Source organism: Sceloporus occidentalis, unplaced genomic scaffold, assembly GCF_023333645.1.
Source record: "Sceloporus occidentalis isolate IW3139 unplaced genomic scaffold, rSceOcc1.0.p SCAF_1, whole genome shotgun sequence".
Classification (NCBI taxonomy): domain Eukaryota; kingdom Metazoa; phylum Chordata; class Lepidosauria; order Squamata; family Phrynosomatidae; genus Sceloporus; species Sceloporus occidentalis.
In genome coordinates this window covers 285062763-285084905 of record NW_028316981.1, presented here as the reverse complement: position 1 = coordinate 285084905, position 22143 = coordinate 285062763, and the positions used below count along the sequence as shown (strand labels likewise).

The 22143-nt window shown below is 40.7% G+C and overlaps 1 protein-coding gene across 3 annotated transcripts in view; it reads right to left on the bottom strand.

The window, feature by feature from the left end:
* Positions 1-22143, bottom strand: part of LOC149324011 (3',5'-cyclic-AMP phosphodiesterase 4D-like) — a 369808-nt gene that overhangs the window by 298755 nt on the left and 48910 nt on the right. The window contains exon 1 of one of the 3 annotated variants that reach the window (XM_089495418.1): positions 10685-10758. The exons of the other annotated variants lie outside the window; for them this stretch is intronic. The gene's annotated coding sequence lies outside the window, so the exon portion shown is untranslated. Of the gene's footprint in view, positions 1-10684; positions 10759-22143 lie in introns of those variants that run through there. 3 annotated transcript variants of the gene reach the window in all.

Genomic DNA, 22143 nt, shown 5'->3' with positions numbered 1-22143 from the left:
TGAAACATCAAGAGGCCACATGCAAGTCAAAAGCTTAACACAGAAAGATACAACAAAGCTAATTCTGAAGGCAGCTCTCCCCCAAACGGAAAAAATTGAATGATCACTTTCCTATTTTACCCTGTGCAGTGTGACAGTACAATGCACTAAAACAATCAAAAAACAAAACAAAATTAGGACTCAACATGTATCCTGTAACCACCTCCAGCCTACATAACTCAATAATATCAACTCTGGAATAAAAGTATCAATTTTTGGCATCATGCATTCTATTGTGTCCTGTAACCTTTATATAAGGAGTGGAACACTCATGGCCCTCCAGATGTTGAACAGTTTAGCATCACAATTTGCCAGGCCAGCTAGGGATGATCGAAGTTGTACTCAAAGAACATCTGGCAGGGTGTGGGTTTCCCAAACTTTAGGTACTTGATAGAAAATGGTGCTTCTACAGAATAGCCATCTTTCTCTATTCATATTAATAGTTAGGCCAATTTATATAAGCCATAAAATGACATAAGACAGTCTAATTGAATGTGATTGCCTTGCAAATTAAAACAGAACTGAGGAACATTTGGCCTTTCAGATGTTTTGGATGAGAATTCCCATAACTTCTACTATGCTGTCTTGGGCTTCTGGGAGATGAAGGCCATAACATCTGGAGGGCCTAACTTTCTCCACCTCTGAAGTAAAACATTCTGCATTGTTGTGATGATACAAAGTATCCTTGCTTCTGTGATATCACTGTCTCTGCTAGGTGTTATCTAGCAGGCTTGTGCCAAATAATTCACTGCCCCCCTCCCATGAAGTTGATTTTGCAGATAAAATCCATGATTTCTGATCTAAATTGGCTTTGCCATTTTATCTCTAGTCCCCAGAAAGACAAGAAGGGGAATGGACTCTTCCTGCACTGAACTCCAGACTATCTAAACTGACAACAAAAGTAACATCTGAGACAAAATGCAGGCCTGTGACTCTGACAGTATGGTTTTTAACATATTTGCCCAATAAAGAAGCAAGTGAAGCTTTGAAAGTTTGCATAATGTATTTTGTGCACTTTAGTTGGTCCAATAAATGTATCACTGTTTTTGTGGATTTCAGATTTTGTTGTGTTTCCTCATTTTTGCAAGTTTTTTTCAGCTTTCTCTTATTACTTGAGCATAGAATCTAAGGATGGAGACACAATTCTTGGTCTAACTACCTACCAATTTGAGATCCATCAAATTGCCAACCTAGAGAGCTTCAAGAAAGCTGTCAAGACGGATCTCTTCCGGCAGGCCTTCCTGGAATAGAACCCAGCCATGTAATGCTCCCCCCACAGACATATATAAGCAAAGACTCTGCCCACCGTTATTTTATTATCATATTGTTTTTTAGATTTTATTGTTTGTAATTTTAATGGATAGAATTGTTTAATCCTTTTTAAGGGGGAGGATTGTATATATTGTATTTTTTTAAAGGTTGTACGCCGCTTTGATTGTGGTAACAAAAAGCGGGATATAAATTAAAGTTTTATTATTATATATATATTATTACTATACTCTTACTCATATTCTTGGTACTAGATAGGACAGACTGCCTCCAGCCTATTAAGCCAACATATTTATTTTTTAATTTATTTTTATTTACTTGAGGGATTGAGTGGTTAAAGAGTCCACTCGTAAGAAATCCCTTTGTAAATCAGGGTGCATCTACACTGAAGAAATAATGCAGTCTGATACCACTTTAACTGTTGTAGCTCCACCCTACAGAATACTGAAATTTGTAGTTTTCTGAGATGTGAAGGCACACAACAACAACAACAACAACAACGAGGCACCAGCACTCTTTTGGAGAGAAAGCAAAAGACCTTGTAACACTACAAATCCCAGAATTCCACACAGGGAAGCTACAGCATTTAAATATGCTGTCAAAATGCATTATTTCCATAGTGTATATGTACCACAAGTTTCCTGGAACCACTTCAATAGATTTCAGGCCTAGTTTGACAGAAGCTATTTTAGTCATACTGAGTCATGATTTTTGGCAGAAGATAAAAAGAATCCACATCTCTCAGCTTCCTGATCCTAACAAATATAGTATCCCGTTGAACACAGTATCCTGTTGAACCACCAGAAAGGGTTTGGAATGAGTAGCCCTCATATCTAGCAATTTTGTTTCTACCTATACCTGTCCAATAACTTTGAGAAGACAGTGTCATGTAATTGTGGTTCTGTTCCAGTCCCCTGAATGTTATAAAGGTATGTATTAGAGAAGAAGAACTTCTGGGCCCCTGCTAGAATCCAGATTCTCCATGTGGTCCATGGAAAATCTAGGGATGGAATTCTTCACTAAGTTTCTTCTAGAAGATAGTGATGGGTAATTTCAGCAATTTTCTCTGTGCTGTGAGTAAATCTGCAAAAACCACAGAGTTTTTGAAGGCTAATTCCAGTTTAGCAATTATTCTGAGTAAAATTGCCTTGTGGTTGTTATGTTCAGAAAATAGTATTTTCTGTGCAAGAACATTTTCTGCATGCAAAATAATATATCAAAACAGAAATATTGATTCCTCTGTAGAAAAAGCAGTTTGTTATGCAAATTGAACATGTGCAATTTTTATGCAGTATAACCAATTAAAGCATTTTCAGTGCAGCAAACTCAATTTTCCTTGCAGGATTTGATATTTCTGCACTGAAATATTATTTTCCATGCAGAAAATGCTTATTTCTGTGAAAAACACCCATGTTCGAATGTTGCACAGATAGGTCCTGAACTGTGGAAATTTTCATCAGTGCAGGTTTCTTCACAGGAGGGTTTCTCAACACTGTTTTTCAATCAGTTTTTGAACATTATCAAATATTCTTTCCATCCTCAGACAGTCTCAATTAACCCTTTGCCATCTTACTTTTTCAGCTGCTTTTAGAATGTCCCAATTTTTATGTCCTCCTCTCATTTTCTCCTTCATCCTCAGCTTTCTTCAATGGCTCCAGATTGAGTTCAAAATGCAAAAGTAGTTTGCACTCTATTAACTCAGCAGGAGGGAGAGAAGGGAGCAGAATATTGTGCAAAAGCAAACTGCTGCAGCCCTTTCTAGCTTGTGTGCTCTAACTCATTAATAACTTTTGCGATCACTGACCACACTCTGATATTGCTTGGCCAAACATATCCCAGTTTTCACCTGTGAAATATTGGGAAGTGTAAAACTGTTCCAGTGCATATCCTGTATCTTCACCATAACCCTAATATTATCTGGACCAGTATGCTGCCTGGTAGTACAAAAGAAGACCGGGATGCCCTTCTGTTTGGGTTGACGACTGCATTCTATGGATATCAAGTTGATAACATTGCCAGATGAAATTGTCCATTGTCTTTGCCAAATGCTCAGCTCCCTGTAATTAAATCAAAGATAGCTAAACAAAGATATAAGTAAAGGTAACTTTTTTTACAGCAGAAATCCTTGTCAGACACAATGAGCTTCTTCTCTACCTCCCATTTTCAATTACCTTACTTGATAACCCTGTTATCAAAGGGTCATAATTAATCTTAGAAATATTAATTTCATCAGATTTCATTTGATACTTAAATGTTTCATGGGGTTATAAACTGAATTTAACCATAATTTAAACTCTGTTTTCATATTCTTTTTAAATCTTCAGGTGCTACATATTCTTTTCAAAGAGGTCATGGAGAAGTATGTTTTCTTTTAACAAAATATGTAAATGGTTTTGTTTGTTTTTTAACTTTCCAAAGTTCTAAGTTTAAGGCACTGAGTTGTATGTTGTACACTTCAGATAGCCAATATCCACCTGAGACACACAAATATATATATAAAATGTTAGGTATGAATGTTCATTCTGCAGAGGAGTTTCATTTTCTTCTGTGTTGCAGTTAGTAACCTGTCAAAACTTGTATTCTCCCCACCCTCTACTCCTGCTCCTGGCTTACACACCAACACATCTAAAATATATTTCACCTGGGCAGAAATAATCCAGGGTTGACACCACTTTAACTGTCATGGCTCAATGCTATGGAATTATGGGAATTGTAGTTTATTGTGAAATCAGAGCTCTCTGACAGAGGCAGTAAATATATCACAAAACTATGATTCCCAGAATTCCACAGCACTGAGCCATGGAAGTTAAAGTGGGGTCAAACAAGATTATTTCTTCAATGCAGATACAGCCATGTGCAGGATATTTCAATATGCATTTGAAAAGGCCTATATAACTAAAAAGTTATTGTGAAAACTATGGTCTATGCAATTCTGATTGCTTAATTAATGAAGTATTCCAGGAATAGCCATCTTTTTCTGAATACCAGCCTCATCAGAATGTCATTTTTCAGTTCCCTGGTCACTTCCCAGGGTGAAATTATTTCAGTTCTTCTCTTTATTTTTAGCAGCTCACAAAAGCAAAAGCAATTGTTATATAAAGACCCAACTTTATTATTAGCAGTGGTTTGATTATTGCACAGAAAATGGAAAGCGGGCACCACTGTGAATAGATGGTTTTTGAAAATCTGGGAACTGACCAGGCTGAAAAAATAACACAGCATAATTGATTGATTCTAGCAGAGGCAGACAAAGTGTTAGTGAGGACTGCTGCTCCCAGTACCCCACGTCATGAACTACGTTGGCTAAGACTGCTAGGATTTGCAGTTAAGATAATAAATCCACAAATTGCCCATTCCCCTTCATTATATGAGTAACAGGGTTCATAGGCTACCTCTCTGTACAACTTCTGGAAGAACTAAAGGTTGGAAACATTACTTTTTTTAAAAAAATTACGGTTCCTCAAATCTCATAACTAGCATGGTGTCTGCCAGCATACTGTTACGATATATGCTCAGTTGGGTGGTATGCAAGAGTTGCAATGAGATACTTGGAGGTTATAACCCCTCTCCCCAAAATAGTGTCCAAACACACAGAGACTTCTTTGTCCTAAATTATATGTATGGGCCCAAAGAAAGGGTGCAGTTTAACACCACTATAACTGCCATGGCTCCATCCTACAGAATCCTGAGATTTGGAGTCTTGTGAGGCACCTGCACTCTTTCGCAGAGAGAAAGACCTTGTAAAACTGCAAATCCCATGATTTCATAGGATGGAGCTACAGCACCTAAAGTGGTGTTAAACTGCATTGTTTCTATAGTGTAGATGCACCCTTAGAAAGAATTACAACAATCCAACCATAATGCAGAAGACTGTGACTTAGGCCCTGTACAGATGGGCCCTTTGCGGCATGTCCACAACGTGCTAGGGTTGCCTCAGGGCAGCGCATGCACAAGCCCCGCAACCCTAGCACATCGTGCACACGCCACCGTTACACAGCACCAGACAGACGGCGCTCGTAACGATGACGTCGCAGCTGTGCCGCCTCCAGCTGCAATGTAACTGTGCCGTCTCTGGCACTTTGTGGCACCACAAAAAGGAGTCGCTTTTTGAAGCTCCTTTTCTGCTGCACAGCAGCACTGCACAATTTGTATGCTGCGGCGCTCCTGCGCAGCAAAGAGAGGCGCCTTCCTGGCACCTCTTTCTGGCGGTCTGTACCCTGCCATAGTAACCTTTTCCTGCTCTGTCTCCTCCCTGACTATAGTGTTTGGAATCCTATATCTATAAGCTGGAAGTGAACATGTTTGTCTGATGCAGTACATCCATGTTCAGTTCAAGGTTTCAGAAGGGGAGTTGTGCTTGCGGTGTCACTGCATACAAAATTGTGGACTGTACTTGGATATGCATGTTTATTGCACACAGGTGCATGCACACTTTGGATTAGGCATTCAGTTTTACATTTGACATCTTCATTCAGCTGGGCAATATTGCCATTCAAACACAAGGGTAGCACAGCAGTATCAATATGTAACTCATACTATGCAGTCCCAGTGTAGGATTTCAGCCTCTGGATTGACAACTTCAAAGCCCCTGCTGTTTTTCCTTCTTGTGGCTCTTAATTTTTTAAATAAGGGTTGGACTGGATTACCTTTCAGACGCCATCAAACAGGGAGTTGTCCCCAGACAGCCTTCCAAACAGAGGACTATCCTCTGAAAAGCATGCTGTGCAGCCACCCTAATTTAAGGCCTGAAAAGAAATAGCCACTTTCTCCAGGACCAGCCCAAGACATTTTTTGTCTGTGTGAATGCCTCTCTCCTCTTCCTAGGGTTGGCAAATCAGCATCATCCAAGGCCCAGAGGGTTCTGGGACAAAACCTGAGAGCAATGTAATTTCCCTATTGAGTCTACTGAGTACCAACCACAGTTGCTCACTCCTTGTCATTCTACTACTACTGTCAGACTACTACATCAAAGACTAAACTACATCTCTGGGATATCAGAAAACAGCTGTGCAATGCCTTCTCCCACCCTGCAAGAAAACTAGAAGTAACCACTATCCTACTGATCAGCGGTGAATTCGTCTTTCAGCCCATCCTATCAAAGGGCACCCTCCACTGTTTTTCATTGGTCTTAAGTAATTTTAGTCCTGGATAAAACCTCCAATACTTATTTAAATGAAAGTGTGTAATTGGTTACACAACAGCTCAACCATGTGGTTGAACAGAAAATGGCAGACACACATAAGACTGTGGAAACTGGCAGTCCTTCTCTCCTGAATCAATGGCAAATCAGTACCCCACAAGCAGACAGTTGTTGGATATGTGAATCACAAATTACAAATGAAAGATGATTTTATTTTAGTTAATTTTTGAGAAGAATTTAGCAAAATTTCTGATTTCTTCATATTTAGAAAGGAAAGGACGTATTTTTTAATAAAAAAAAAATCACATGAGGGAGGAACCAAGAGTCCTTTCACACTACACATTTACAGCACAATTATTTGACTTGAATGAGTTCCTTGAGAAGTCAGATCTGGGTACAGTGAGGCATGCCTGGATTACATCCTGTTTTGAGATTACAACCCTCTGGATTGCCAGAAAAGACTTTGCTACATGCTGGAACTATATATTCTTTATGAAACTAATATGGCTGCCTATCAAGGTGTTTAAAAAGGTGATGTATTGTCTTAAATTATAGTTTTCAACTACTTTTGATCTTTGTAAGTGTATGTTTTAATTTTTGTATATTGTTAACTATATAGGTTGAGTCTCCCTTATCTGAAATGGATGGGACCAAAAGAGTTTTGGGTTTAGTTTTCCCCCCCAGATATTAGAATATTTGCATATACGTACTGAGATATCTTGGAGATATCGGATATTTCATGTCTAGACTTAGGTCCCAATGTGAAATAAATTTATGTTTCATATACACCTTACAAACATAGCCTGAAAGTAATTTTATGCACAATATTTTAAATAATTTTGTGCATGAAGCAAAGTTGGCATATACTGAAGCATCAGAAAAGCACAGGTGTCACCATCTCAGCCACCCATTTGGACAATTTTGAATTTTGGAATATTTTGGATTTCAGAATTTTAAATAAAAGATACTCTGCTTGTATTAAAATTATTCATTTATATTTGTAAGCCACCTTTAGTGCCAATCTGGGAGAAGGGTGAGGCAACAACAACAACAACAACAATAATAGTAGTAGTAGTAGTTTAGGGTCTGTGTGCCCATAAGTTCATGCCCATCATTCGCATACTGTACCATTACCAAGTGATAATTCTTGCATGCTCAAATTATTCAGCAAAGTACACATAGAGGGAAACTTTTGAAATCAGCTGTACCAAAAAGCTTTTCAGACAAAATCAATTCATACTTTTAAGTCCAAGTCATCTAGGTAGTTTGTGAACTTGTCCTCTGTTCTTTTTGATATTCTGAAAAGGCAAACTCATATGATATGCTTTTCATCTATAGGCTCTATTCACATCATCTGTAAACACTATTCACATCAAAGGCAAAAATCCAGCACCAAGGGCATATGTTGGTGGTGTTTTGGTAAAGAGAAGTATGCTTTTGCTTTTGGCATTCAAAGCTTACTTCAGCAAAGATGTTGTAGCAGTGACTTCCACTTCACCTAAAGTCAGCAGAATTCTTCTCTGCTCCATTTTCTAGACACAAAAGATGTACCCTTCCCTTCATCATACACTTACGTCTCTTTCAGATCCTACCCAATGCCCAAAATGTTTTTCAGCCTGAGGAAGGAAAAAAGATGGTTCCCCCTCCTATTCCACATACAGACCTTTTTCTTTTCTTTTCTTTTTAATTTTATTTCTATCCTGACTTTCTCTGAACATTGGACCCAAGGCAGCTTGCAACAAGGTCACAACAGAGCTAAATACGTGATAAAAAAAGTTAAAACACCATTACACAAATTACCATCTTGTTAAAAACCACTAATTGTAAAAGCATAAAATCATTTCAAAGTGTAACAATAAAGATAAAAACACTTCAGACATGTCTCGTAAAAGGATTCAACTGTGACCAAGTGATCACCATTAAGTGGCTGTTTAAATAAAAAGGCTTTTGCCTATCAACAAATAGAGAACAGAGACGGGGACAGCTAAGAGATTCCCACAGCCTGCAAGGAGCCACTGGGAAGGCTCTCCCCTCTATCATCACCACAAAGGCCTGTAATAGTGATGGAACTGAGAAAAGGTCCTCCCTCAAGGATCATACGACTTGGGAAGGTTCATATAAGGAGACACATCCTTTCAGATATGCTAGACGTAAGCCATATAGGTCATAATCAGCACTTTTCCTATGGGAAAATAGGAAAAGTTCAAGTAGAATCCCTGTTTAAAGAATAGTCCATATTCCATCTACGTGAATGCATACATGCACATGGAAGTGTGCACACCGTGGTGACCAGTGGTTTCCATATCTGTGATGCAGTGAATCCAATCTAGTTTTATTCCAAGCTTTAAAGTAGCTATTCCAGATTTTAAAAGAGCTATCCAAGGCACTGACAAGGCAGTGTAGTGGTTTGACCATTGGGCTACAACTTTGGTGATCAGGGTTTAAATCCTCACTTGGCCATGGAAACCCACTGGGTGACCTTCAGCAAGTTACACTCTCTCCGCCTCAGAGGAAGACAATGGCAAACTCCCTTTGTACAAATATTGGCAAGAAAACCCTGTGATGGGTTCATCTTAGAGTCATCCTAAGTCAGAAACTACTTAAAGGCAGACAACAACAATCCAAGGTGCTTAACTTACTTAGAAGGGAAGGTTCAACACCTTAGTCAGTTATTTTAAAATCTGGAATAAAACCCAGATGACACTCTGACATAGAAGCCATCAGGCTGCACTGTATGTGTGCAACTGAGAGAAGGGGGAAGAGCAACAATGATAGCAAGAAAGTCAGACAGAGAGAACATAAGGAACATTGAGCAATAGCTAAATTGTTTAAAGAGTTTGGATTAATAATATGGCTTCAGTTCAGGGTTGGTGGTCTGTGTAAACATTCCTCAACCAATTGCCCTCAGATGTTTTGAATATGAACTCCCCTAAATCCCAGCCAGCATGGCCAATGGTCAAAAATTCTGGGAACCTTACTCCACAAAGTAGAATTCACACTTAGGCTCTAAGAATTCCAGGGTTTATTCCCAAAAAATGTCCACATACAAGGGAAGTCATACCTTTAGACAGGAAACATAGATGGGTAACAGAACACATACTTTTTATACAGAAGGTTTGAGGTTCAGTCCTAGCATCTCTAGGTAGGGCTAGGAAGGGTATATGCCCAAACCTTTGAGCAACTGTTATATATCACTGTAAATCTGAACACTAGCAACACTGGCTTGGCCTGATGGGTTTGGGAAAACAACATAGGAAGTGCTGCCATATCACCACTTCATGGTATTCACAAAGCTGAGCTAGATGGACCAATGCCCTGACTTGGAATAAGGTGGTTTTATTTGACCCTAAAGTCTTCAGGTATGACAATAAGCTGTAAGCATCTTGTGAGAGTCACGTTAAGCTGCTCCATTTATCTATGCTTCACAACTCTTCCAATATCAGTGAGATAGATAATTACTACACATTTGGTATTCAGAAATATACTAGCTTAGAATTTTTCTTCAAGACAGTTCACACTGACTAGAATATCCCATTTTCTTCTAATAATACTTTCAATACACTCCTGACACCTATAAAATAAACAAAAATCCCTCTTGTAACTGATGCAACTCCGTTTCCACCCAGTGGCATGGGGGGGGGGGGTTACTGACCCACCCTAAAAAATGGATGAAAATGAATAGAACAAAAGAAATTAAATTTTGCTTTGTATGAAACAGGTCCGAAGTCCTGTTCTTTTCAATGATATCTCCCCCTGGAGATTGTGGTACAATCTGATCAAAGATCCATTGCTTTTAGTGGAAAATTAAACATATGTTGAGTTCTCTTCCACTTAAATTAATGGGATCTGTTCTGTGTTACGGTTTTATCATACAGAAGTAGTTCATCAACCATTTTATGGCCTGAAACAGACTTCTAAAATGGTGACACATAAATGACTTTTTTTAAGCAAGAAAGAAAAAAAAGGAGGAAGCCTGTTAGACAATATCCCACATTTAGCCCACAATTTCACTGTGTTATTTTACCCTTGAAAGCACATAATCTCTAAGCTTTAGCTGTTCCTGGGCTTTGTAATTGGTTAATGCATTAAGCACCCTGAAAAATTAAGCTGCTAGCTGACGAATGGTCAAAAATTGTGACAGAGTTTTAAGTAAGGAGGATGACACTAATTTATTTTTTAAAAAAATATCACAGAATTAGACCTTTATGTAATAGCAAAAAAACACAGAACACTTACCCAGCTTGTTTTCTCTCACAGAGGCTCATGAACATAGCTTGGGAACTCTTCACTTCAAAATGTGTGTGGTTTCACTAAGTTCCTGGCATTTAGCCGTGTCAACATAAGATTGATACAAGTTCTGCATGGTACGTAAGTGGGCAAGGATCCCATACCCCAACACAGTAAGTCACATCTTATCTTTGGATTAGAGTCATGTAAACAGTATCCAGTTTGACAGGATTCATAAGAAAACCAGAACTTGTTTGTAGCTAGGAATGGAAGAACTTTCTAGAGCTTTAAAGAAGCCATAATGAAGGATAAAAACATTGACCAGCCAACAAGTAAAGTGTTCTAATTTCCACAATGAAACATATTCAGCTTGGTTGCAGAACACTGAACAAGCAGATGCAGTTTAGTGTACACCACTAATTAAAAGGAGATGGGGATAAGCACAGTTCTCCCTGGCATTCTCCTAGATGAGGAACCTGCTGCCCATGGGCCGTTTGTGGTTCTTTGCGCATCACATGCGGCCTTGGGGCTTCCAGCCTGCACTCCATCCTGGATTTCAGTTGAAACAATTCCCAAAGGTGGGGTCTGAATAAACCTTTCCAAACTGTTCTGGCCCCACCACTTCAAACCAGATAAATAACCTTCTGTTGAGTTTGCGGCATTCAAAAGTGATGAAATGTTGCTTCCAGTCCATGATGGGATATTACGTTCCTCCCCCCCCCCCTCCAAACTCAGGAAAAGCAAATAATGGTAGACATGTTTGATTGCTTCATTGCACTTCCAGGTTCTATATCCTAGCTGATGTCTATGGACAGATCTCAATATAACCACTGGAGACCTAGTGGTCCCCTTCCACTAGGACAACCATCTGTTGAGGATCCTCAAGCTCTGGAAAGTTTACCTACAAGAGATTTTCCTTCTGTTTAACAGCATCACAAGGACTGACCTGAATATGACTGCTTTTTTGTTTGTTTCACTGTTTGTTTAGAAAGTTCAAATGGAACACATTTATAACACATTACACTCTGGTCACTCACAGGCTGAGCTCTCTTCCACTTAAATTAATGAGATCTGTTCTGTATTATGGTGTTATCATACAGAAGTAGTTCATCAAACATTTTATGGCCTGATACAGACTTCTAAAATGGCAATGCATAAATTACTTCTTTTAAGCAAGAAAGAAAGAAAAGGAGGAGGCCTGTTATAAACAATATATAGGGAGTATAAACAACAATGCAAGAACTTTCCCTACAGCATATCTAGGGGTAGCCATGTTGGCCATGTAGTGAAGTACACTAACATCCAGAATCCACAAAACATTTTGTGTATATTGGACCAACCAATATACCAAAATACATGTTGCAAGCTTTCAAAGCTCCACTTGCTTCTTCACCAGACTTGTGACTAACATCGTCATGATTTGTTTTTCTCCTGTGTGATTTTTAGCATCTTTTGCTGATGAAGAAGCCAGTGATGCTTTGAAAGCTTGCAACGTGTATCTTGTGTATTTCAGTTGGTTAAATGCAATAAGGAAGGATCCACATGGCAAGAAACTGAGAATGAGACTAGATTTCCACTTTTACCTCTTAGGATTTATCCCTTAGACACAAGAACTAAATCCTCAGTTTTCATTTTAAAAAATGATTATTCCCAGCTGGGGGACATTATGATGATTTGTTTTCAGATATAATTTATATTTTTTACCCAACCTATATGAACTCACTAATTTGTTAATCAAAGTCTCAAAGCCATAGCTGCCAGGATTTCACATAGGAATGAAAACCATGTTATAAAAAGTCTGCATAATGTTAACACCTTGTGGTTTAAACAAATGATCCATCTCAGACTTTCAGCTTGGTGCAAATACAGTACAATTTGACTGCCTAGAAAATTTGAATGCAGTAACTACAATCCATTTAGGTAGTCCTCCCATATCACTGTTAATAATATATGTTTCTATGAACTAGGAAAATTGAGGGCTGGGCCCTATCCATTAGGAAAATAAGATCAGGAGTGAAAAGAGAAGTGGACTGCAGGGAGCCAGGGGGAATATTTAAACACTTCCTTTTCTAGCATCACTGCTTTGACCATGAACACACACACAAACACATCATTTAGTCCAGTGTCATAAGTAGCCCTCCAAATTGTCATATAATACAGATAATGTACAATCAGCCCTCCATATCCACAGATTTTTTTATCCACAGATTCAAGCATCCACAGTGTGAAAATATTTTAAATAAATAAATAAATAAAAATTCCAATTAGCAAACCTTTATTTTTCTATTTTATATAAGGGACATATTTCTACTATGCCATTGTATTTAACGGGACTTGATCACACATGGATTTTGGTATCCATGTGGGGTTCTGGAACCAAACCCAAGAGGATACCAAGGACCCACTGTATATATAGTCAGCTGGAGAGCTGGAACCTTGCAACCTGGTGGGCATCTTTGTGCATGTGGTGAATCTATACTCCTCAAGGGGTCCTACTCCCAAAGCTAAGGTCCCTCTGGCCCTGCTGAGGCTTCTCTTTGTTATCACTGCCTGTTCTTTCGCAGCCTCTAAGGGAACATACCTCAACTTGCGTGTTTCCTCTGGACAATAGCACAGACTGAACCTCAGAGAGAAAGAGAAGACAAGTGAAGTGGTAGGAAGGATTGAAGTGAAAAGGAGCAGAACAGTAAGGGCTGTTCGACAGTGGAACACACTTCCTCGGAGTGTAGTGGAGTCTCCCTCCTTGGAGGTCTTCAAACGGAGGCTGGATGGCCATCTGTCGGGGATGCTTTGATTTGGATTTCCTGCATGGCAGGGGGTTGGACTGGATGGCCCTTGTGGTCTCTTCCAACTCTATGATTCTATGATTCTATGATCTTTTGGACAAGGTTCACTAAAGGCATCTTGCCCCAGCATCCCACCTCCCCCCAAAAAACCACCTCTGGATCTGATAGCAGAAGAAACATTTGTAATGACAGTAACAGAAGAGTCTTCATTCAGACACCACCTTCATGATCCTATGAAGTGGCCAATTTCACAGACTAGTCGCATGCACACACCCCAAGAACCCATTGGGGGCAGCCACACAATCACATTTGTTCAATTTCCACTAAATTTCCACAACAATTTAAACTATTGTGCTCTGTAGTACACAACTCTGTGGTCTAAAGGAAGGCACAGAGGCAGGAAGTCTAGGAGAGAAGAATCCACAACGAGCAGCAGAAATTAGGTTCCTCTGGAAGATGATGCCATGACTTGTGATGTTTTTTCATGTGTAAGAAGAGCAATTGGTGACTGCTGCATGGCACTGTTGGTGCTGCCACCCACTGCTGTTTTTCAGAAGCACAGTTTTAACAACAGCAAACTCAGCAACCTAGCAAGGGTGACACTTTATTCCTACCCCTCTTATGAACTGTAATCTGGAGGATCCAGAATGAGTTATGAATTCAGACACTCCTTCCTAATTACTTGTCATTCTAGGAAATATGATTTCAGCTAATTATTAATTAGGGGAACCAATTTAATTTGCGGGGTCCTCTCTGATGGTTGGGGGCATTTTGGGGCCCTCTGGACCCTCTACAGACTGCAGCAGCATACTAATAAGTCTTGTTTCAGTCAACCAGAAGTCATTTATTGTCATTTTATGTTTTTGTTGCTTGGGGTGGGCTCCTTCAAACAGCATTTTCAGGGTACATTATGGCTTTTGAGAAGTCCCTGAAAAAACCAATTAAAAAAAAATAGATCAACAGGGCATATCTTGCAAGTTCTCCAGCTGCTTCCTTATCCAGTCCTTTCATTTACCTTCTTTCCTTTCTTATTGAAGCAGCACAACAGAATGGGAGCTGCAGAGCAGGTAGTTACGGAGCAACTCAGCAGTTTCTGGGGCTGCCACATCTACTTCCAGTAGTGACCAGTGGCTTCAATGTAAATGCAGTGCTGAATCCATTCTGGGTTTTAATCTAAACTTTAAATGAGCTGTCCAAGATGGTGATCCCTACCTCAGAAGTAGTAGTGTTCACTGCACCACTGACATTTATTTATTTAAATATTCATATCTTCCCCTATAAGAGATCCAGCATGGCGTAATAGTTTTAGTGTTGGAATATGGCTCTGGAAACCAGGGTTCAATTCCTTGCTTGCCCATCAACCCACTGGGTGACCTTGGGCAAGTCACATGTTCTCAGCCTCCTCTAACCAAAACACGTGAAGAAAACCCCATGATAGGGTCGCCATAAGTGAGAAATTATGTGAAGGCACACAACAACAACAGTAAAACTTGCTGAGTATCCCAGGATGGCATACAATAAAATTAATTTAAAATAATGCCAACCACAGCACATGTGCAAACTAGATAAAATCAGTTAAGCCTCAGAGGCTTCAGTAAAAAGTCATGTATTGACTTGGTACTTGAATCACACCAGCTTTGGCACCACTCAGGCATCTAAAGAGTGGGGTATCCACTACCAGGTGCCACAACAGAGAAGGCCCATTCCCATGTCTTCCTAAAATATATTGCCCCTCCAGTGAGACAGAGGGGGGGCTCTAGGAGCCACTGACTACCATAGCCTGATTCCTTGGGAATTTTTAAGGGATAGCCATTGTAATGTAGTGATCTGAGCATAGAACTAGGACTCTGGAGATCAGGGTTCGATTCCCCACTGAGCCATGGAAACCCGCTGGGTGAATCACAGCCTCTCAGCCCCAGAGAGCCCCATTATAGGTTTATCTTGTTGTATGCCTTCAAGTCATTTCTGACTTATGATAACTCTAAGGCAAACCTATCATGGAATTTTCTTGGCAAGTTTCTTTGAGGGGAGAGAAGTTGCCATTGCCATCCTCTGAGGCTGAAAGTGTGTGAGTGCCTAGGGTCATCCTTATGATTGCCATAAGCTGGAAATTACTTGAAGGCAGACAACAATAACAGCACCATGGATTTCCAAGTTACAGCCTAACAGCACTAACTTAAGTAAACTTTCAGAGCTACAGAAATTGTTTTCTAATGTGCAGAGTGTTTGAGAAGGCATTCTCAGGAAATCGCAGATGGGAAAAATGATAGCAATAGGTTACATATAATGTGGAAGAATTTGAAGCCTTGTGTTTATTTCTCAAACAAATAATAGGTGCCGGATCACAGATGTGTGGCAAAACAAAGAGACATGAACACTAAACAGACTGTTTCTCTTTAGAGGAATTATGTGTTGCTCTAGTGTTGAAATATGAAACACCAAAACAGTAGTCCTGGAATGCACTGAGACTGAAAAGTCAGCGGGTGGCAGGTTTTCTATAATCACATAATGTTCCATACCTGGGAAAATGAATTGCCATTTGTCCTCCAAGATCAGCACAGAGGGGGAGGGAGAAAGGGCTATGCCCATTGTTAGAGGGAACTGTGACTTCTGGAGTATATGGTGGTTTGCAAGGTGAATGAAATTTCCCACATATCCAGAGTTTCCTTGTACCTGGCCTTGAGCCTTGCTTGGGCAGTGTGGTACACCTTCGGCCTCTCCTAGTGTTCTAGGAGACCTGCCAAAGAACATCAGAGCGATGTGAAGTAAGGTCATCTCATTGTTGAACTGCTAGGCCAGATGAGGCATGCCACCTGGCCTAAACCAATCTATGGGAGTCAAGGGAAACACCTGCCATTTACATACCCTTCATTAGTTTAAATTTGAAAATTGAGGCACATCTGGCCAAGCAACATGAGAATACGGTCAACATGGCAAAATTTATTAATAAGGAAGAACACACAAGCTAGGAGAAGCTGCAGCGGTTTGTTTATTGCTTGAGCCTACTGGGAAGGGCAAGATTCTGCTCCCTACAGAGTTAACTGAGTGTAAATACATTTGCAGTTTGAACTCAGTTTGCAGTAACTGAATTAAGCTGAGGGCAAAGGGGGAAAGTCAGAGGAGAAAAGAAAACTTGGGACATTTTTAAAAAACAGCTGAGAAAGTGGAATGACAGAGGATTAATTGAGACTGTCCCTGCAAAATCAGGACAGCTGGAGAGTCTGCATTTAACAGTGTTACAGTGCAGTGACAGCATTTCACATATTACAGGCATAATACATAAAAATACAAATTATTTTTGAAAATTAGATGTAAGGTGACTGTTCACTGTGCTGAAGTTAGGACACCTGCTCATTTTATTGGAAAGGATACAGAATTTTGACTTTAGAGACATAGCTGTGTGTTAATCTGCAATATCAATTTGCAGAGGGATTCCATTGTAACTGCACCTTTGAGGCTGAGTTAGACACTGTACCATAACCTTTCATAGACATGGTCTACTTCCTCAGATACATGGAAAGGAAGCTTCTGAGGAAGCAATAGAGTCTACAAAAGTTTATGCTACAATGTATTTCACTCAGTTAGCCTCAAAGGTGCTACGAGATCCCTTCGCGTATTACAGTTTTCACTGTGTAGGTTCAACTACACAAGTAAATAAACAAGTAAATGTTTGTGCTGTTAATTTGAATAAATATTTGTGCACATTTGTACTTCCTGCTTCTCCACACTTATTTGCATTGTTGCTCTTTTAACACTATCAAGGCCATGATCTCAGTTACTACACTTCTACAAGCCTTTATAAACCACCAACAAACCAAAAGATCAAAATTAAGCTAGTAGGAGCTGATATAGCAAGGATGGGCAACTTGTCCTCCAGATATTTGGCCTACAACTCCCATCAGCTCTAGCCTGGATAGCCAATGAGGTTAGGCTTGCCATATCCCGCCTGGGGGCGGGACTTTCCCGGTTTGGGGCAGGGCTGCACGGTCACGGCCCGGTTTGGCCCCGCCCCCGGGATTGCCCCTGCTCCCGGGCGAGATATAGCAAGCTGAGGAGGCTTTCTCTTGCCGCTTGGGCCCAGGCTTGCAGGGAAAAGCCTCCCTGAAGGGGAGGAGTCCCTCTCTGCTTGGGCTCCGCCCCCGCCGAGGGCGGGGCCCAGGCTTGCAGGGAAAAGCCTCCCTGAAGGGGAGGAGTCCCTCTCTGCTTGGGCTCCGCCCCCGCCGAGGGCAGGGCCCAGACTTACAGGGAAAGCCTCCCTGAAGGGGAGGAGTCCCTCTCTGCTTGGGCTCCGCCCCCGCCGAGGGCAGGGCCCAGACTTACAGGGAAAAGCCTCCCTGAAGGGGAGGAGTCCCTCTCTGCTTGGGCTCCGCCCCCGCCGAGGGCGGGGCCCAGGCTTGCAGGGAAAGCCTCCCTGAAGGGGAGGAATCCCTCTCTGCTTGGGCTCCGCCCCCGCCGAGGGCGGGGCCCAGACTTACAGGGAAAGCCTCCCTGAAGGGGAGGAGTCCCTCTCTGCTTGGGCTCCGCCCCCGCTGGGGGCGGGTCCCAGGCCTAAAGGGAAAGCCTCCCTGAAGGGGAGGAGTCCCTCCCTGCCTGGGCTCCGCCTCCGCCAAGGGCGGGGCCCAGGCCTGCAGGGAAAGCCTCGGAGGCTCCTATTCAAATGTAGGACACAAAAAAAATGTGTCCTACATTTGAACATTTTGTCCTACATTTGTCCCGGTTTGGAGGTCCTGATGAATGGCAACCCTAAATGAGGTGGATAATGGGCATTGCAAACTGTACACTTCTGTTCAGCAATTCCTTCAGAATTCAGCATCACAAAACAGTGGATGGATGTGCATGCCCACACACTGCTTTTCAAAAACACTGTAACAAACAACCTGTTAGGAGTCCCAAGTTTATTTTCAATAAAAGAAGACCTGAAAACAACTCTTCTCTTGCACCCTTTATCAATGGCAGTTTCTCCATATTAGTCAGTATTATGCATTATGAATCTGCCTTAGTTCAGTAAAAAAGAAATCAGTTATTGGGGCCTTATTAAATATGTTTGCCAAAATGGGTACCTCTCAAATGCTTTTTTTAAAGCCTAGTTTGATACCAGCATGCCTTCAAAATGTCTGGAATGGATCCTGCTTGCTCATGCTTGATCCTGCTTGTTCACAATTGTTTATTCCAGCACCCTATTTCCAGTGTACGATGTGTCTATTTTTCCCAACTGCACACCTATCAGTTTTACACCTGCACCTTTTTTTCCAAATACATATTCTAGATCCAACTACATGGTTTAAAACTCTTGCTTGTTAAAGCCACATGCATTCTGTCTCAGAAAAGCAAGTCTGTCTTGAGAGAAAGTGAAATGCCAGTAATTTTTTATTTAAAAAGCCCAGTTACTCTTTGACAAAGGATAACTTCTGATTTTCCAAACCAGACTCATCATAAAGCTGGGATGAAAGTGAGGAAATATATCACCTTCTCTACCCATCATCTTTTATAGGAACAAAATCCATTTTAGAGACCAATAACTAAATCATACATGGAGGATTAAAACAAGGCTAGCTTACTTACGTTTATCAAAATCAGCAAGAAAATATTAAAGAACATAAAAAGAGCCAGGGCCAAACCTAAGTCCAATATATAGTCTAGCATCTTGTTCCATAGCAGCCAACCTGGGGCCCTTTCATGTTAAACAATTAGTGCACTACATACCTTCCAGCAGTCTTGATTTGTGAGGGACAGTCCCAATTAATCCTCTGTAGTCCCACTTTTTCAGCTGCTTTTTAAATGTCCCTGTTTCACTCTCCTCCTCCCATTTTCTCTTTTTGTTCTTAACTTACTTCAGTTGCTGCAAACTGAGTTCTAAGTGCAACATTAATTTGCATTGAATTAACTCATATGTGGGGGAGGAGTGGGCAGAATCTTGTGCTTCCTAGTAGGCTTAAGCAGAAGCTAACTGCTGCAGCTTCTCCAAACTAGTGTGTTTTTCTTCATAAATAACCTTTCCCATCTTGATCACATTCTGGTGTGGCCTGGACACACGTGTCCTAGTTTTTATCTGTAAAACATTGGACAGCATGGCACTATGATTCCATTGTAACTGCTGTGGCTGCATCCTATGGAATCCTGAGATTTGTAGTCTAAGGAGGCACTAGAATTCTCTCTCAGAGTATTCCAAATACTGTTCCCTATATTGCAAATCCCAGGATTCTATAGAATACTGCCATAGCAGTTAAAGTTTAACTATAGTGCTATAATTCTATAGTGTGAAAGGCCGCAGATCCTGTGGGGAAGCTGAAAACCAGGATAATAGTTCTTGTGTCATGCTGATTCTGATACCAGGTATAGCTTATGGACAGTATGATTTTGTTGTTACATGCCTTCAAATAATTTCCAACATAAGGTGCCTTTAAGGCAACTCTATCATGGGGTTTTATTGGCAAGATTTGTTCAGGGGCGGTTTTGTCATTGCCTTCTCTTGAAGCTGAGAGCATATAACTTGCCCAAGGTCACCCAGTAGTTTTCATGGCCAAGCAGAGAATTGAATCCTGGCCTCAAGTCTTAGTCCAATACTCAAAGCACTATGCCCCGCTGTCTCTCACAGTAGGACATGGGGTGGGGTGCTATCAGTACGTTGATGACACTCAGATATATTTCTGTCTTCAGATGATGTCTCTCCTCTCTGTGTATGTCTGAAAGTGGTAATGGACTGGATGAGGGGAAACAGATTAAAACTGAATCCAGACAAACTGTAAGTACTTACAGTAAGGGCCCCTAACCCAGGTATTGTGGTACAACCTCCAGTCCTAGATAGGGTCACACTCTCCTCAAAAGGACTGTGTTTGCAGTCTGGGGGTGCTCCTAGACCTGTCGCTCTAGATGACAAATCAGGTAAATGTGACAGTCAGGAGCGCCTGTTATCAGCTTCAGCTTATACACCAGCTGCACTCTTTCCTGGAAGTGAGGGACCTAGAAACTATGGTGCACATGCTGGTAACTTCACAACTAGATTTCTGCAATGCAATCTACATGGGGCTACCCTTGTGCTTAATCTGGAAACTTCAATTAGTGCAGAACCTGGCAGCCAGGTCGGTTTCTGGTAAAGCCAGAAGTGATCACATAACACCTATTTTAAAATCACTCCACTGGTTGCCAGTTAGTTTCCAGGCACAGTACAAAGTGTTGGTTATGACCTTTAAAGCTCTAAATGGCTTGGGTCCGTCCTATCTTCAGGACCACCTCCTTCTGTATAATCCACCCCGTGCACTCAGATCCTCTAGGAGGAATTTATTGCAGCCTATGTAAACTAAGCTGTCTACAACCACCTAGAGGATCTTTTTGGCAACTGCTCTCAGATTATGGAATGGCCTGCCAGAGGAGATCCATCACATTACCAACTTAAACAGCTTTTTAAAAGCTATTAAAATGGATCTCTTCCAGCAGGCCTTTCCCAAATAGATAACTGGCCACCAAAAATCAGAACCCGCTACCCCTCTAAATCTGCTATAGCCACTGCTTGATTTGTCTATTTTAAGGTATGTTTTAAATTGTGAATTGTTTAATTTTTTTTTTTTTTGGGGGGGGGGGGGATACTGGGATATAATATTGTACTGTTTTTTCTTGTAAGCCACCCCAGTTATCTCAGATAGAGAGGCAGGATATAAATTTTAAAAATATTTTATTATTTTTATTAGTGTACTGGTAGAGATTTGGTGTGAATATTGGGTGGCCCTCCAGATATCCCAGCAGCCCTGGCCACCATAGCTAATGGTGAAGAATGCTGGGAGTTGTACTCCAACAACATTCGGAGGGCTGCATAGTTCCCATCCCTAGTGTATGTATTAAATACCTATATTATATGTTTAAATTGCCCCAATGTATATGGTTTTACACCAGTGGTTGACAAAACATAGCTACCCCAAGGTTATTTTATGACCCTTGTAGACTCCCTGGAGCATCTTTTTTCTGGCAAAAAAGTGGGGGGTTTTCCCTTTGTTTTTCTCTCCTGGAGCAGCAATTTTGTTTTAAATTGGTTGCTGGTGGGGTGGTTTGCACTTTTGAACACTCTTTTTAAAACAGTGCCTTTTTTTTTTTCAAAGCTCAGTAGTGGGTTTCTGGCACTTTGCTTTTCCCTTTTTTTCCTTTTAGTTTTTGTTGTTTGCACAGCCTGTGCAGCCCCTGGAGGTTTCTAGGCTCTTGTACCTGTCATAGTTGCCCACTCAAGCTTACAGTTACAAGGAATCATATTTGCTATTTTGCTCTTAAAATTTTGAGCAAATTTCTTACTGACCATTGTCCATTGCTCCTTAAAAAATGTTTCAGGTACCATGACTTCATGCTACCTCTTATTAGTGCGTTTGAAAATAAGGAACAGGTATCAAATTTCTATTCTTGTTCCCATTGCTTTACACTTACATTGATATGTCCAGTTGCTAAACAATGAAATGACCTATGTATCCAGGCTCAAAATATGTTTGTGTGAAAATATAACAGAAACAGGAGCCAAAAATGATTTTAATTAAAATCAAGCACATCAAGCTTTCTGGGTATTATACCCAGAAAGCAAAGATATCCATGTTAGCCCTGAGAAAAATAGCAGAATCTGTATTAGGTTAAAAACTTTATCTGGTCAATGAAAAAGGTACAAGCTTTCTAGCTTTCAAAGTCTCATCTGGCAAGACATTTCCAAAA